This window comes from Pongo abelii, chromosome 6 (assembly GCF_028885655.2).
Source record: "Pongo abelii isolate AG06213 chromosome 6, NHGRI_mPonAbe1-v2.0_pri, whole genome shotgun sequence".
Taxonomy (NCBI): domain Eukaryota; kingdom Metazoa; phylum Chordata; class Mammalia; order Primates; family Hominidae; genus Pongo; species Pongo abelii.
Window position 1 is genome coordinate 79,652,616 of NC_071991.2, and position 18,890 is coordinate 79,671,505.

Genomic DNA, 18,890 nt, shown 5'->3' on the forward strand with positions numbered 1-18,890 from the left:
ACACCTGTGACTGCGAATTGTGGACCTCAAATCCAGATCACACTGGATTTGAAGCTGCTGACTCCCAGTCATGAGCCTTGAGTTTGCGGGAAAGTCTTGCATCGAGGTTCCATCACACTACAGATCTCAATTTATAATGGGCTTATGTCCCTACAAATATATAATAAGCTGAAAATACCTCAAATAAAAAATGCATTTAATACACCTTACCTACCAAACATCAAAGCTTAGCCTACCCTACCTTAAATGTGCACAGAACAGTTACATTAGCCTACAGATGGGCAAAAATTATCTGGTAACTCACTGGTAGAGTAGCATTGGCTCACCCTCATGATGGCATGGCTGACGGGTGCTGTGGCTCACTGCTGCTGCCCAGCATTGTAGAGAGTACTTGCTAGCTCTAGAAGAGATCAAAATTCAAAATTCAAAGTATGGTTTCTATGAATGCGTACAGCTTTCACACCATCGTAATGCTGGAAAACCCTAAGTTGAACCATAATAAGTTGGAGACCATCTGTATATGACATTTGTATCCTGGTCCTTGATTATACTAGGAGAGGGATGACACTTTCTATTGGAGAAGCTTCACAACTCCACAGCCCAAAGTTCAGCTCTTTCTACTCGAATCTGAAACTTGGCCTGGACAGGTCTCTCATGCTGTAGAATTAAGTGAAAGGTGGAGACCTATGTCTTCTGTCTCCATGAATTTTCCCTAGTGAACTCTAGTATGGGTACTTGCCCAAATGTCATCATTTGCACAACATTGAATAATTGTGAATGTGCGCTCCATTACAAATATAGGGCTTCCTTCCTTAAGTGCACTCTCATCATTGCTCAGCAAACCATTTAAACATACTCTTCTCTGTTCAGCTCCTAGCTGGATATGAATGTTTACAATTCTCTGTAAGTCTCCCCCTCAATAATATTCCCTCATTTGGGGCAGATGGCCTAGCTTCCAATTGCATAAAGAAATAGACACTATTAAGTATAATTCCCCGGCCCCCCAACAGACAAACATTTCTCTGTCGTTTGCCACTACTTCATTTTATCCTCTTTCAGAAGAAAAAGAGGGGACTGTGTTGTTAGGTGGAGGATGGCCTGCATTCCTGCCTTGTTCCAACGCTTGCTAGCAAGCTGACTTCGGGAAGATTAGGTAACTCATCTCAGTTTCCTCATCTGTAATGCAAAGGTAATAATGATATAGATTTCACAAGTTATTGGGAGGAATAAATGAGAAAGTTAATGCTTAGCATAGTACGTGGCATTGTTGGACTTAATGGACTTAATCTGTACAGGTTGTTATCAACTATCACAACTCTTCTCTAAAGTAAGTCCATTTGCCCTCCTGATGCCATTCCTGTTCCCATTGCTGAGTCCTGGCTACAACAATTACTTCTGTTCCACCTCTCTTACCACCCTTAGCTGAAATCACCGTAATTGCCTCCTGCCTGGAAAAGTAAATAATGTTTATTTGTTTATGTGTCTGGTTCCCTGTTAGAGTCTGAACTCAAGAGCTAGAAAATTATCTCTGTAGATCCCAATAAGTAGGTGAGCAATCTGTTAAATAAGTCAGATCTAGAAAACAGTCAGATTTCCTCCATTTTTTTTCTATTAGGAAACTACCTCCATTTTTTAAAAAAGCTGAATCTGATATCTGCCTTTGTTTGTTTTGTTCTGTGTTTTGACAGGCAGGGTACCACAGTTGTCTGCACATGGCTCCTGGAGCCAGTGAGGCCTGGGTGGGAATCATGGCCTTACCATTTACTATTGTGTGACTTTGGTCAAATGACTATTTACATCTCTGGTGCCTACATTTTGCACATATGTAAAATGGAGATCATAGTACCTGTCACCATAGAATTGTTGTATTAGGTCATGCATGAAAAGCATGTAGCTTAGTGCTTGGCACATTAACCCTGTCCATCATTATTGTTATTAGAATTGAGGAATCTCCAAAACCATGGTGCTGTAGCTACTAGAAAATCCAACAGATTGTGCTAGTGTGTCAACATTAATGGTTCTGTTAAAACTACAAAAAGAGTGGAAACAGAAAGAAAAGGGGGATCATTTTTATTCTGTTCACAGACTCTTCAATGCATGCTTGAGTGATTATCTGTATGAGTGTGTGTTTTAATTCACACAATTAACTTTTCATTTCACATTCAAATAATTTGAGTACAAATTGGGAAAAACTGTACTTCATTCTTTGGGAAACATAACTGAAGATGAAAAAGAAAGTTTTCCTAAAGTAGCTTAGATTTCTTTGGGATTTTAAATAGTATTATACCTAAAATCTATTATGCCTTCAAAGTTTTAAAAATTAATATTTGGTGACCATAAAAATTAAAATAATCCAAATAATGGATTGGATCATTTATGTAGCATATATCTTGATACTAGATAAATAAATTTTCCCTATTCTTTTTGTGTTGGTGATTATTTTTCTATGATTTCCCTCAATTTTTTACAAAGAAGATACTTTATCATATCCTAAATACGCCCAAACTAGTTTACCAAAATATATACAATATATATAGAATTCAAATAATTTGCATCCTTAATGTAGAATTAGCTAATAAAAATCAGTGGGAAAAACACACTCTCATTTAACAAATGGGCAACAGATATGAACAGGCAATATACAACAGAAGAAATACAAATAGCTAGTAAACACAAATAAAACAATAAAATAAAGCAATAAATATTATTTCAATATAAAATGTTCACTTGACTTGAGTGTGCATTTAATTTTATTAAATTCTTCATGATTCGATTGTATTTAAATGAATCCTGCAGATGAAGAGACATTTTTATCTTTTCAGACAACATTATTACCTCAATTTTACATGCTATCCAAAGCAATGGGAAATAAAAGTTCAAAGAAAACTTTTACACTGTTGGTGGGACTGTAAACTAGTTCAACAATTGTGGAAGTCAGTGTGGTGATTCCTCAGGGATCTAAAACTAGAAATACCGTTTGACCTAGCCATCCCATTACTGGGTATATACCCAAAGGACTATAAATCATGCTGCTATAAAGACACATGCACACGTATGTTTATAGCGGCACTATTCACAATAGCAAAGACTTGGAACCAACCTAAATGTCCAACAACGATAGACTGGATTAAGAAAATGTGGCACATATACACCATGGAATACTATGCAGCCATAAAAAAAATGATGAGTTCATGTCCTTGTAGGGACATGGATGAAACTGGAAACCATCATTCTCAGCAAACTATCGCAAGGACAAAAAACCAAACACCACATGTTCTCACTCATAGGTGGGAATTGAACAATGAGAACACATGGACACAGGAAGAGGAACATCACACACCGGGGACTGTTGTGGGGTTGGGGGAGGGGGGAGGGATAGCATTAGGAGATATACCTAATGCTAAATGACGAGTTACTGGGTGCAGCACACCAACATGGCACATGTATACATATGTAACAAACCTGCACGTTGTGCACATGTACCCTAAAACTTAAAGTATAATAATAATAAAATTAAAAAAAAAAGTTCAAAGAGATGGGAAGAGGTATGCATTGAAATGACAAGTGGCAACATGTTAAATATTCAAACTGAGGACCATCTGCTCTGCTCTAAAGCCTCTGAATAAAGTAATTTCCAGACTTGAGGCCAGTGTAATTTTTGACCCATGTTTTTTGCATCTTAAAACCGTTTTGCAGCCAGGTGTGGTGGCTCATGCCTGTGATCCCAGCACTTTGGGAGGGCAAGGCGGGCGGATCACTTGAGGTCAGGAGTTCAAGACCAGCCTGGCCAACATGGTGAATCCTCATCTCTACTAAAAAATATAAAAATTAGCTGAGCCTGGTGGTGCATGCATGTAATCCCAGCTACTTGGGAAGTTGAGGCAGGAGAATTGCTTGAACCCAGGAGGTGGAAGTTGCAGTAAGCTGAGATCATGCCACTGCACTCCAGCTTGGGTGACAGAGCAAGACTCTGTCTCAAAACAAACAAACAAACAAAATCCTTTTGCCATCTTGCTCTTTATCAGCCTTGTGGGTTGAAGCTTCTTCTTCAGTCCTGATGATCACACATGCCATTTACCCATGAATACAGATGCTTCCTTTGACTCTGTCCTGGTTCTTGACTCTGCCTTTGGATTTTTTTTTTTCTCCAGTCTACCTAACGTGAATTGCATTTGATAGTTTGGATATTCCAGAAAAACTTCCTCACATATTGTCTCCTAATTTATTTTAAGTATTAATAGTTATCTTTGAAAAATATCTTCTACAATTTTAATAAGATAAGGGAAATCATGATTTAAAAGAGTGTTTTTAATTGGAATCTTGAAGGAAGAGCCTAACACCTTTTCCAACGTGGAATTTTAAGCTCTCTTGATCCCTAATTTATTACCACTGGCCACAAGAGGTGACACTTCCTACAGAGTTTAGGGAATTTATGGCAATACTAATAAGAACCAATCCTTGACTTGCCACCCATGTGCAGTTCTTCTGGAGAACATGGAGTCTGTAGTGTCTTAGACTACTGACTTTGCTGTTATTCATCCTACCCACCCTTCATTTTTCTCCATGAGTAACTGCTTTCCTCTTAGTCCTAGTAACCCAGAGGCACAGATGTCCAAAGACAACAGTCAGATGGAAATGTAAATCACAGATCTCCACACCTGAAAACACCATTAGCAAACTGAAAACCAGACTAGCTCTGGGAAGCAATTGCTATCAAATTGCACAGATGAAATTAACCTGATACACATGAAAAAGTCACTGTCTAAAGATTAAAAATGAGAGAAATTTATATATTTTGTAAAGGATTGTTGCTGTCGGGCCACTTTTACATGGTGAGAGTTTTGGAGTTCTGAGTGTATGTGTGTGTGTGTGTGTGCGTCTGGTTTCTGTGTGTGTGTGTTTAAATTTGGAACTTGGGGGTTTTCATTTAAATTCTAAGTAATGTCTTTTAGGGACCTACAGTGTTGTTATTGTTATTTACAAATCTGTGTTTCTTCAGAATTTCTTATCTTTCTCTCCTTTCATGCTAAAGCTGTGAGAAAAAGCCTTCCGCTATCTCCCTAAATGGCTGTGTCTCCTGCAGTGGCTTGGTACCATCAAGTCAGATGAAGGACCCACTGGGTGAGGTGACTATCTACTGCCTGGAGAACATGCCCAGGGGGCTGGAACCTGTTCCCTTTCAGAGATGAAATCCTGTCTTCTCATCAACTCACAAGACAAAGAGGACTTTTCTGACATCTAGCTGAAGGAGGAGAATTGTTTCAAGTCTTGTGCAGCAGAATTTCCCATAGTTTGTTCTGTTGATCCTTAGTTTTTCAAGATGCCCATAGGAAAAAATATTTTTGTGGTCAAGTCAGTTATGGAAACCTCTGCCTTTGAGCTATTTATAGGTTCTTAAGGCATATTAGCATGAACATGTTCTGAGACTTCCTGTGTTGAAAAGAAACTCTGTTTAACTTTGTTTAGCTTAGTGATTTCCAAATTTGTTTGACCACAGAACCCTTTTTTGGGAAACATTACTAATATTTCATGGAACTAGTGGGCTACAGAAAACACATGGGATATACTGATGGACGGTGTTAGGATGATGGATCAGATGGAGAGTGGGAAGAACAATGGATTTAAAGTCACAGACCTATGTTCATGTCTAATCGGCTGTTTACCAAAAATGCAACATTTTTTAGGGAGATCTCTAAACCTCTCTCACTCTTGGTTTCCTCATCTAAAAATGGGAAATAATAATATTTATTACACAGGGTGTTTGTGGGGACGAAAGGACAAAATGTGGAAGAACATGGGACCAGGGCTTGGTTCAACTTCAATTAAATCAGACTCTCCTTGACAAATAAACACTGGGACCAGATGACAATGGGATACTGTCACAGAAGTGATCTGCAGAAGTCTTGTTGCTGTCTACATACACATATGTGTTCCATGACTTCATATATTGTTGGAAGTAGCAGCTTATTGATGGCTTGGGGTATAGTTGAAAAGGATATGGGCCCTTCTATAGCACCAAGTTGGCTGTCTTCAGTGTTGGCCAAGATTAGCTGTCTTAAAGTCCAAAGGATGGGACCGGCTAGATATTTTATTGTACCTCAGAAAAATTATCTTAATTTCCTAGATATTTTGTTGTACCTAAGAAAAATTACCTTAATTTTCTACTCTCTCCAAATTTTTTCACCACAGAATCTTTTTTTGGAGAAAAATTATCAATATGTTATGGAACTAGTGGGCTATAGAAAACACACAGGATGTACTGATAAAACACAGTAGTAAAACACATTGGTTTATGAATGATCTCTGTATTAAACCATCTGTACGTATTGGTTTAATAAAAGTTCATTGCTAGATCTATCTGCTGAATTTCCATTCACCTTCATTAATGGATGCTTTAATTTGCAGTTCTCAAAAAGCTTTACAAATGAATTAGGGTAGACACAAAGCTGTGCCACCCAGAGCATCTTCAGTGATGTGCTGCACCCAATAGCGAGAGGGACTTTTCAACAGAGTCCCCAGTCCTCAGCTCAGGGAGGCTCCATCTCTGTCGCAGAAAGCCACCTTATTGGACGTCACACCTTCTCAGGGTGGTTCACATCCAGTGACTGATCCAGGCAGGGGAAAAAAACATTGGGCCACTTTGGCCCAATGTGAGAAAGCTCAGACAGCCGATATATGCTTCAGCACCATGCCCCACCCCTAGGTGAGTGGCCGAGGCTTTGTCAGGCCTGCACTGCAGTTTGATGTGCAATCGTCTGCAAAAAAAACTGACTTGCAAAAAATTGCAGTTTGGTTTCTGCTCAGTCCTTCTTCTTTCACTTATTTTCACAAGTATCCATCCAAAATTCCTTCTGTAGAAGCCAACCTATACCCAGAGGTTGGTGCTTTGGCTCTATACCTCCTAAATACCTATTCGGTGTCTCTTGACTACAGTATTCTCTCTCTAACTTGACTGCAAGTTCCTTGTGGGCAAAAAAATATATAGCGATTTCTATATGCCACAGTTTCCATGATTGTGCCACAGATACAGAAGATAGCTGTTAAATACATTTTGAATGAAAGGATATTCCTTTTATAAGATGGATACTTCCATTTCTGTACATAGCAAGTGGTCAGAAATTAAAAGAGCCATGTTAGAACTCGGGAAATTCTGTCAGTTTTTTCAGCTTTGTTTAGTGGCTCTTTCTGTGTCCATTTACACTGTGGAAATTTCTGGTATGTATTATATTTCTCACTCCCTTCTTTTCCTCCTTTTCTTTCTATGTCCAGAACTAACATTTATGTCCAAAATTTCTCCACCTATATCCTGCTACTCCTTCTATGATAGTTGAAATGATATTTTTCTTTATGAATTGTTATTCACAGCAACCTTCTTGACTAATGTATTCAAAAATTGTGAATGACATTTTCCCCTTAAATAGGCCCCTTTAGACAAATAACTGCTAAGCATTTTTCCCTGTGAATATGTAAATAGGTTAAAAACGAAGATGCAGCCAGTGTTGTGTGAATATTATTCCAACATTACACTTAAGATCCTTTCAGCACCATTTGCTAACATTTTGTACTCCTAGCCAAAGTGCCAAAAATTGCTCTCTCCTCATGCAATTTTCAAAAATTTCACTGGCACAAAATGAAGTAAAATCTCTATCTGCAGGAGAGAGCAAACTTCATTTAGCGTGTTTTACAAAGTGCTAAATAGGTTTTCTATTTTGGGAGTGGAGTAGCAGAACGTGAGCTTCCTGCTCTCCTGATCAAACATTTGCAATTCTGTTTCTGCACAGATTGCACATTTCAGGTTGTCTTTGGCTATATTAACATAAGACTTGTTGTTTTATGCAAAATAAAAGAAATACAATTACAATGTGTTCATGGGATGTGATATCAGTACTGGAAGGTTATTTTTCCCTGTCTTTAATGTTTTTATTATTTAAGATAAAATAGTGATTAGAGTCCCTGCAAGAGGCTTTTGTATTCAACTGGTTTCAGAGTAAGAGCTCTTATTTGCTATCTTCTAGGGCACCATCCAAAAGAAAATGGCCATGTTCTTCCTGATGAGAAATGTAGGATACCGGATTGCTAGCATCCTTTCAAGTAGCCCATTATATCCATGTCTCAGAGAAACCATACATAACTATTTGCTGGATATATTTTCTAAGAGAAAAGTACTTGTCTCATAATATGATAAGAATAATAATTATAGCTAAGATTTATTGATTGCTTATATATTCCAAGCACTATATAACATGGATGATCTCATGGAATTGTTGCAACTGCCCTCTGAGTTAGCATCTATTTGATTTGACTCCAGACCCTGAGTCCTGTACCACTTGGCAATACCATCTTTCACGTAAAGAGAGCACGCAGTGCTATACCTCACCTCCCTAGTAGAATACCATTTAGTTCATAAGTAAACTTGACTGAGAGAACATGGAAACAGAGTTAGGGAGGTGGCTGCAGAGCACACCACAGACCGAAACATATTACTGCTTTGTAAAGTTTTCAATATTTGCACCATAAAACACATATGCTTAGAGTATTTACACACTTCTCCAGCTTTTCTCAATGCTTAATTTGTGGATATATTTAATATCTAACTGTAGTTTGAAAGGAGCAAACATTCCTTCAAAGCCAATGAAGGCTGGAGGATTGACCTAGGCAATTGATTTTTGAAGAGTAATGATACTGGTGAGCATTAGCCCTTTATAGATATCTGCTAATTCACCCTCTCAGAAGCTATTAACAAAGAAAGAAATAAACTCTATGACTCTTACATGGGGATCCAATTGTATCTTTATTCTCACATAGCTATCTCTCAAGTATATATCACCATTGTGTGCAAGTATCTTAAAGTTGTGTTGCACATATCACCTGGAGAGAGGATGGCAGTCGGGGATGGGAGTGGGAGTGGGCAAACAACTTCACTGAGGAATCCAGAGAACTATGCCTTGCATATTATAGACAGCCAGCATATCTGGTCCCTGTTTCCAAAAAATCTTACATGTATAGTTTGTATATTTAAAAATCTAAGCTTTTGGAAGGAAAAAAACTCAAGACAATATGTAGGATAACTAAAATAATATGTGACTCAAACAGTAATAACTACCAATTCAGAGGAAAGAGAAAGATCACTGTGGTCCCAGAACATAAGAGAAACTTTGAGCTGGACTTTTAGGAATGAGCAAGACTTGGATAAACTAAGTAGTTAAGAGGTCAGCAAAATTGTTCTGTAAATGACCAGATAGTAAATATTTCAAGCTTTGTGGGCTACATATGATCTCTTTTGAAACTACTCAACTCTACCATTGTAATAAAAAGCAGCCATAGACATATTAGGTAAGTGAATGGGCTGGGTTGTGTTCTAACAAAACCTTATTTACAAAAAAAAAAAAAAAGCCTTCAGGCTGGATTTGTCATGCAGGCTATAGTTTGCTGACCCCTGGTATAGACCATGGAGAAGTACATCTTAGGAAAGAGGTACTCTCAAAGGAATAGGGAGGGATATATATCTGGGACAATGGAGAATGGGAAAGACATGATGAATCAGTGAAACATAATGTATGAAAGAAACTATACATGACTAAATATTCACAGAATATATTTTCTTCTTGTGGAAGGTAGACACAGCATCATCTCTACCCATAAAAGGTGGCATTCTGCAAGACTGAGAAGATGCCCACCTCCATTCCCAGAGTCCAGGCCTTCATTAACTCACACGTGAACTACAGAAGCATCATCCCTAGTTCTCCTATTAGTCACTCCTCCTCACCTGCCTCTAATTCATCCATCCATCCAGCGTGGGTCATGTAAAGTTACAGCTGAGAAGGTACTCCCTCTCTTAAACTCATCAGGGCTCCATGTGGCTTCAAGACTGAAAATAAAATTTCTGTGTATGGTATATAAACTTAAGCTCTTAACAGTGTGCCCACTCCCTGTGCTCCAGTCATGGAAAATTATTTGCAGTTCTTTGAGCATGCTCCGGTCTCTCTTTCATGTTTTATATAAGCTGTCCTCTTTTATTGGAACATACTTCCTTCCCATCCTACCCCCAACACCCAACTTGTCTACCTGAGGAGCACTTAGTCATTGTTAAAGACCCAGTCCAAGATTTTCCTCCTTGGAAACACTTCCCTGACCTACTTTGTCTGGGGTTTGTGCCCGCTTTTCTGTTCCTAATGTTCCCTGAACCTACCTCTACAGTAGCAACCATATTCTATTATACAGTATTTACTTATTGACCCATCCCTCTTCCCTGCCAGACCTTGAACTCCCTGAGGGCAAAAACCTTCCCATTCTCAATCTCTGCCACCTAATGGTCTGGCAGTTTACGAACAAATGCTTAAATATTAACTTATTGATCATTGAATGAATGAATATCTAAATCCTGTTGTCTATTTTTTAAACACAGGGACAATTCTCATATAGTCTAACATTTGTATGATAAAAAGTATAAAGATGGCATTAAGAAAAACAGAAAGAATATGTACCAGAAAGGCTTAATAGTGGTTATTACATTTCTTAAAATATATTTTCTATGTTATAAATGTACTCATTTTATAATAAAAACATCAATATAAGATAAACAGTATATAAAAACTCTTGGAATCTGATTTTAAAAACTCTTGGAATCTGACTGGTGTGAAGCAGGTTCACCATGCACCTGTCACTCTACTTGAATGAGTCTGGTGAGACAGAATACTCACACAAGTTAATCAGTCTTCTTATCTATTACACACAGATGAGAAGATGGATAATAGAAACCTAGCATTAAGGTGGGCTGGTGCCCAACTTTCAGGAAAGTCGTCCAGGATGAACAGAGTCTTGTCTGTGAGTGCTCCACGTCACACTGCAACTGAGGGTCCCTGAAAGCATTCTGCCCTGGGTTTTATACCTTGGGGGAAACTGGGTGCACCGAGCTAAAGCTTTGCAGAAAATCCTGTTTAGAATAGATAGGAACAGAGCCCGGGCTGTTCTGAACAGTCCCTCCTTATTTCAGCATGTTATATTCCCAGCACATTTTACAGTTATCCTGAGCAGGAGGAGACCTGACCTCTTGCAGTTGACTGTCATGAGGTAGCCTCTTCCACCTTCCCCCTTTAATGCTATGAAGACAGAAAAATACATAAAAATAGCAAGACAGGAAACCAAACCTTACAGAAGATCTATTGCCAGAATCTGGGAGCACTCTTTGGAATCTACAAGGCTGATAGAACTTGGTCAAGATAATCCAAACTTCTGATTGTTGGCATTCCCAAACTTTGCTTCATGAAACAGCTCATAACCCAGAGAACCAGAACTTGCTCCAACAAAAAATTATGGAATCCCACCTCCACCACACTCTTGTTGCTTTTGGAGGCTTTCCGAGCATGTCTAAACTGCCTTTCATCCTCCCATGTCATTGAGAGGAGCAAATCCCAGAGAACAAGCCAGTAAAGCAAGTCCCAGAGAACAAGCCAGAACAAGCCAGTAAAGGGTTACGCCTAATGGCAAGTTACATCCTTGGAGGTAAAGTTGTTACAAAGTGATGGTGGGGACATAGACTGTGAGAAGTTGGGAATGGGCTTGGGGCAGGCTCCACTCAGGCTTCTAGATGGAGATTTAAATATTTGCAGTTAATAAGGAGAAGAAAGTGGGCAAAACAGAATCCTTTATTTTCAAATACAACCTCTTTATTATTCTTATCTTACTTAAAGATAACTACATTTAATGCTATCCCTCCCCTAGCCCCGTATCCCCTGACAGGCCCCAGTGTGTGATGTTCCTCTCCCTGTGTCCATGTGTTCTCATTGTTCAACTCCCATTTATGAGTGAGAACATGTGGTGTTTGGTTTTCTGTTCTTCTGTTAGTTTGCTGAGAATGATGGTTTCCAGCTTCATTCATGTCCCTGCAAAGGATATGAACTCATCTTTTTTTATGGCTGCATAGTATTCCATGGTGTATGTGTGTCACATTTTCTTTAGCCAGTCTATCATTAATGGACATTTGGGTTGGTTCCAAGTCTTTGCTATTGTGAATAGTGCCGCAATAAACATAAGTGTGCATGTGTCTTTATAGCATTAGGAGAAATACCTAATGTAGGTGACAGGTTGATGGGTGTAGCAAACCACCATGGCACGTATATACCTATGTAACAAAACTGCACGTTCTGTACATGTACCCCAGAACTTAAAGTATAATAAAAAATTAAAAATAAACAAAAATAAAGAATATATGGTACGTATACACCATGGAATACCATGCAGCCATACAAAAGAATGAGGTTGCGCCCTTTGCAGGAACATGGATGGAGCTGGAGGCCATTATCTTTAGCAAACTAAAGCAGCAACAGAAAACCAAATACTGCATGTTCTCACTTATAAACTGGAGTGAAATGATGAGAACACATGGACACATATGTGGGAACAACACACACTGGGGCCTATTGGAGGTTGGATGGTGGGAGGAGAGAGAGTATCAAGAAAAATAACTAATGGGTACTAGGCTTAATCCATGGATGATGAAATAATCTGTACAATAAACCCCTATGACACAAGTTTACCTATGTAACAAACCTGCACTTGTACCTCTGAACTTAAAATAAAAGTTAAATTTTAAAAAATGAAAAAAAGATAACTAAATTTAAAAGTCCAAATTAGGGCCCATAGAAACATAATGTAAAATTAGGGACAAGAAGTTGTCATGCTGAGGACTTGGAAGAAAGGAGACTGCTTATAACTGAAAATGACCAATTGTAGAATCCTGAGGAAAAAATTCAAAAAGTTGTTTAGAATTTCCAGTAAAAATGAAAAAAAAATGGCTTCTACAAAACAGTTAAAAGTAGTAAGGAGAAAAGAGAGAAAGAAAAAAAGTGACAGCAGGACCAGATATACAAGTAGATGAATCTGATGAGAAATAATTATTTAGTAGGATTAATATCCTACTATTATTACAGAAAAAAAATCATAGTTTGGTACCTAGGAAATAAACTCAAAGATGCAAAGGACTAATTTGATAACTTTTCCTGGAGAGTTTAAAAAAAGAGACAAAGGTGAAACTATGAGGAAAAAAAAGAGGGAGACAGAAAACAGAAACTCAAATCAAGATAGAAGCTACCGTACCTGGAGAAAAATAAAGCAATTTTTAAAGACGTAATTGAAGTAAGTTTTCCTGAGCTCAGAATATTTCCCATATGCAGACTGATATTCTAAACTAAAATCTACATAATTACAACCTGAAAATTCAAAATTCTATAAACTCTAGGTAGAAAATCTGGTTATTCTATGAAGGAATTTAAAACAGGTGTCTTCAACCTTCTTCTCTGTACTCTACAAGTCAATGGATCAATATGTAGACTAGGAACTACTGTTCAATAAAACTTTCTGCAATGATGAAAACGTTCTAGATGTGTGCTGTACCATATGGTAGCCACTACTCCTGTTGAGCTATGGAAGCCTTGAAATGTGACCAGTGGACTGAATTTTCATTTTACTTAATTTTAGTAATTTAAATTTAAATAGCTCCATGTGGTTAATGCCACCCATATTGGACAGTGAAAATTCAGCATTTTGAGGTTAAGCTATTGTGACTTAGATTATTATTCCCATCAAAGCTTTCTTTCTCATGTGAAGGAAATAGGACTTTTTTGAGTATTCAGGAGCTTAGAAAATATACCACCTATTAATTTTGTTTGGAAAAAAAATTTTCAAAGATCTGTTCAAACCTTAATAAACATAAAAAAAATTAAAAGCACAAGAATAGGGAAGTTTTCTTATAATAGGCTTGATGGGGACTACTGAAAATAGGAAATGTGTAACGTAAAACTTAAACATTAAAGACAATAGTCTGCCTAAATCTCCAAATTATGTTACCAAAACAGGCATGGCTAGGAAGTGGGGTAGGAGGCATGCTAAATTATTTGATTATTTGTTTGTTTAAAGAGACAATCTGCATTTCAGTTAGACAAGAAGAAAACTATGCAATGTGTTTGCATATGTACATGTTGAATTTAAAACAAAATGTGTCTTCTATAAAAACTGGAGAAGACAGATGTAAAGAAGGGTATATTCTTGTGCTCAGGGAAAAGCTCCTAGATTTCCATTTCCATGTTTTCATTATTAAAGAACAGAGAATTAAAATAATTTAAATAAGCACTAAACTCAAGAAGTTAAGTAAAATAAAGCAACTCTAAGAAAAGCATACACAAATATTAAAGCAAAAATAATTATATCAGAAAATAGAAAGATGGTAGGATTAAAATAAGCCTGAAAATTGTTTGAAGAAAAAAACTAATAAATAAATCTCTAGCTAGTCTTCTCAAAGAAAAGAGAGAATAAATACAGCTAAAACTATGAATGGGAAAGTAAATATAGTGTTTGATATAAAGTGGATTTATTTTTTTTTTTGGCTCCCTATTTTTAAGAAAAGAAAAAATACTGCCTAAAAATCTTGAAAAAATTGAAAAATTTTTAGGAAAGTATGTTATCAAAAATAACTTCTTAAGAAGTAGAACACTTGATAACTATAGAAAAACATAACATTTAAAAAAGTTTACTGGTAAGAAATGCTGGTCTTAGAAGTTCTGAGTGAGTCTTCTCAAACCTTCAAGTGTGAGATTACTCTAAGTTTTTTGTAAAAAAACCATATTTCTTAGAGCAGTTTTAGGTTAACAAAACTGAAATGAACACACAGAGAAACCCCACGGTAGGGGTCTCTCCTCCTCCCCCGACACATGCATAGCCTCCCTCATTTATAGCATCCCCCACAGAGTGGTACATTCGTTACAGCTAATGAACTTCCAGTAACACATCATCACCCAAAGCTCATAGTTTCCATTAGGGTTCACTCTTGGTGCCCTACATTCCATGAGTTTGGAGATGTATAATGACATGTGTCCACCATTATAGTATCTTACAGAGTATTTTCACTGCCCTAAAAATCCTCTGTTCTCCACCTATTCATCTCTCCCTCCCACTACCCCCTGCCAGCCACTAATGTTTTCACTGTCTCCATAGCTTTGGCTTTTCCAGAATGTCATATAGTTGGAATCATACAGTATGTGGCCTTTTCAGATGAGCTTCCTTCACTTGGTAATATGCACCTAAGTTTTCTCTTTGTCTTTTCATGGCTTGGTAGCTCATTTCTTTTTAGCACTGGAAAATAGTCCATTGTCTTTATGTAACATGGTTTATTTTTCATTCATCTACAGAAGGATGTCTTAGCTGTTTCCAAATATTTGCAAAATTATGAATAAGCCTGCAATAAACATGTGTGTGCAAGTTTTTGTGTGGACATAAGTTTTCAGTTCCTTTGAGTAAATATGAAGGCATATAATTTCTGGATCCCATGGTAAGAGTATGTTTAGTTTTGTAAGAATCCACCAAACTGTCTCCCAAAGTGGCTGTTCCATTTTGCATTTGTATTCATTACAGCAGTGAATGATAATTCCTGTTGCTCTACATCCTCACCAGCATTTAGTATTGTCAGTGTTCTGGATTTTGGCCATTATAATAGGTGTGTAGCAATATTGTATTGCTGTTTTAATTTGCATTTATTTGACGATACATGATGTGGAACATCTTTTTGTATGCTTATTTCCCACTGTATATCTTCTTTAGTGAGATGTCTGTTGAGGTCTTTGGCCCATTTTCAAATCAGGTTGTTTATTTTCTTATTGTTGAATAGGTGCCTCGTAGGATAACAGTCCTTTATCAAATACGTCTTTTGCAAATATTTTCTCCCAGTCTGTGGCTTGCCTTTTCATCTTCTTGACAGTATTTTACAGAGCAGAAATTTTTTTTATTTTAATGAAGTTCAGCTTATCAGTTATTTCTTTCATGGATCATGCCTTTGGTGCTGTATCTAAAAAGTCATTACCAAACCCAAAGTCATCTAGAGTTACTCCTATGTTATTTCTAGGGGATTTATACTTTTACATTTCACATTTAGGCCTGTGACCCATTTAAGTTGAGTTTTGTGAAGGTTGTAAGGTTTGTGTCTAGGTTCACTGCATTTGGATGTCCTGTTGTTTCAGCATGGTGTATTGAAAAGATTATCTTTTCTCCACTGTGTTGCCTTTGCTTCTTTGTCAAATATCAGGTGACTATATTTATGCGGGTCTATTTCTGGGTAATCTATTCGGTTTCGTTGATCTCTTTGTCTATTCTTTTGCCAATACCACATTGTTTTGATTACTATATCTTTACAGGAAGTCTTGAAGCTGGCTAGTGTTTGTCCTCTGACTTTGTTCTTCTCTAGTTCTTTTTCATTGTTCGAAAGCATAGGGAATAAAATGAAAAATTTAACTTCATTTTTAAAAGACCATATATTTTGATGCCAAATGTGAACAAAGTTGAATAATGAAAAAACTGGAGATCATTCCCAGTTCTAAGTAAAGATGAGATAACTCTGCAGTATATTAAGAGTACGTGACAAAGTGAAGTTACTTTCAGGATTGAGAAGCAATTACAAACACACTGTTTTGGTTTTTTGTCAGGTGGTATCCTAAGATCTGCTCATATATTCATTCAATTTTCACAAGAATAAATTATATGAGTCCCAGTATTGTGCCTCATTTACAGATGAGAAAGTTCAAGTGTTGGGATATTGAGTAAGTTGTTCAAAGTCACACAATTGGTAAGGGCAGAGGCAGGCTTGAATCCAGGAAGTCTGGCTATAGAGTGACACTCTTACCACTAGTGATATTGCTTTTTATGCCAGTAGATTACTGGAAGAAACCAGAGCACATATCTCAATAGTAATGAAAAAGATGTGTGATAACATTCAGAATCCACTCCTAAATTAAAAAGAAAGTGCTTACACTAGGAGAGAAGGTTATGTTATTCTTAATATTATAAAGAATATTTATTACTATGGGGAAATATTAATAATGGATTGTTGAGTGAAAAGGAGATACAGTGTATAAAATATGATTGTAATTATGTTACTATATAGAAAATATATTAGAAAGATATAAGTCAAAGTTAATAATAAATGGGGAGATTATAAGTGATTCTATGTCCCTTCACCGGACATTTTCTATATTTTCTGAGTTTATCACAAATGCATTTATTTTGTAATTTTAAAAATATGTATTGTTTAAAAAGCAAAGATTACCCAAATAAAGAGAAAAATATGGTAGATCAAATGTAAAGTATGAATTAGAAATCCCAAATAGACATTCATAGAGTATCCTTTGAGTTTCTCCAACAATAAGAGATTCTTTTGTGCCCTAGAAGGTGGGAGGGAATTTGTGTCACCATATGAAAATGACAGAGCAAAGTGAGTGTGGAAGCTATGAAGGCAAGTACCAGTTAAGTCTGAATTCTTAACTTTGGTCTTCTCCGAAAGGAGCTGAGAAAAGTCTTCATCACAAATCATCTTGAAACTGGTAGAATGGAGGAACGAGGTGAAGAAGGACTCATTAATAACTGAGTATAAAAACAATACCATGTAACATTATTTAAAAGTAGCAAACAATGGCTTGACCAAATCCAGCCATCAAGTGCAGGCATCATCTGCTAATTTGTTGTTCATTGGTAGCCATTAGCTCTGTGACAGGGTTGCTCTAGAAGTACACAAATGAGCTTGCCATTCTCCTTGGAAGCTCAGGGAAGGTGAGGGTGGGTAGAGAAGAGGAAGGCTGTTGAGTCAGTGAAAAAATTATGAATAAGTCCAACAAACAGAGACAGCCCAAGGTGCATATCAGGAATCAGAATAAGAATTAGCCAGGGTGATAAGAGGGAAGAAGATGATAGCTAGTGAAGGGGAGCGCTTGGTTCAAACAGAGGCCATCTGTCCATACCCAACTGATTTACAGGCAGCAGAACAGTCAGACTAAAGGGCAGCCATTGGATAGGTGTCTCTTTCATCTTATGCAGAAGTACATTATCTTAGCATTTAAACTGAGAGTGAACTGGGCCCCTCATTATGCTTTGCCAAGAGTCCAACATCCTAACATTAAATGGAAAATAGAATCAAGCACATCATCTGTTGGCATAAAAGTAAAGTTTAAAGAGAAATATAAGCATAAAAGCAGGACTTTCTAGCAATGAGAAGCATCTCAAGGGAAAACAATTTATATAATGAGAGTTGTAAGTACATACACATATTAAAAGCACCCAGACACCTTGCTTGTATTGGCTTCGGGTTATGAATTGAAGAAGACTGCAAAAGCTTGGGACACACCATTTGAGTGTTTCAGAGCTGAAATGAGAAGTACATTCTATTTTTGACCAGGAATATGGGAAACGTGTCAATCTCTGTGTGAGGGTGAAGAACGCACTGAGACAGCCAGAAGAGACGTGTGAGTAATGCCACTGACATTTAAAAATCTTTTTCTGGGTCTAAGTATACCCTGGCAACTTCATGGCTTCCTGATAGAAGCAACGCAGTCATATATACCCTCTCCACAACAGATCACTTCCTCTACACCACTAGCCTAAGGACTATGTGGGGAACCAGGGACAGTGGCTAACAATAGCCTTAAACTCACTGTTTCTGTGTCAGATACAAGTAGAATTCTGAATAATACTTTCTTTTTCCTTTTATTCCTCCTTCCACTCAGAGAATACTTGCCTCAATTTTAAGGAGGTATCTCCATCTTCCACTGAGTCAGATGCAGAAATTCAGATCCTTCTCATCTTCGCAACATGCTATACCAGGTGGACTTTACCATGAGTAACAGACCAATCCAATGAATCTCCAAAACTCACAGCAATAACAGGCACCATGTGAAACAGAGAAGAGCGGTATCTCCATTCTGAAGTCTTCATTTTGTGGCTTCTTTCACTAACCACATTTCTTTAAACTTAATCAGAGCTAACCCTTCCCTAATTGGACTCAGACAAGCTACTTGAGCACTGGACACAAGACCCAGAAAGAATTCAGGGCTGTGAACAGCTAATTATAATTTCCT

At 37.3% G+C, this 18,890-nt stretch overlaps 1 long non-coding RNA gene across 1 annotated transcript in view; it reads right to left on the minus strand.

Moving 5' to 3' along the window:
• Nucleotides 1-326: 326 nt before the first annotated feature.
• Nucleotides 327-18,890, minus strand: part of LOC129060399 (uncharacterized) — a 74,493-nt gene continuing 55,929 nt past the window's right edge. The window contains exon 4 of the long non-coding RNA XR_008527086.2: nucleotides 327-400. This is a non-coding gene — a long non-coding RNA (uncharacterized LOC129060399). The remainder of the gene's footprint in view (nucleotides 401-18,890) is intronic.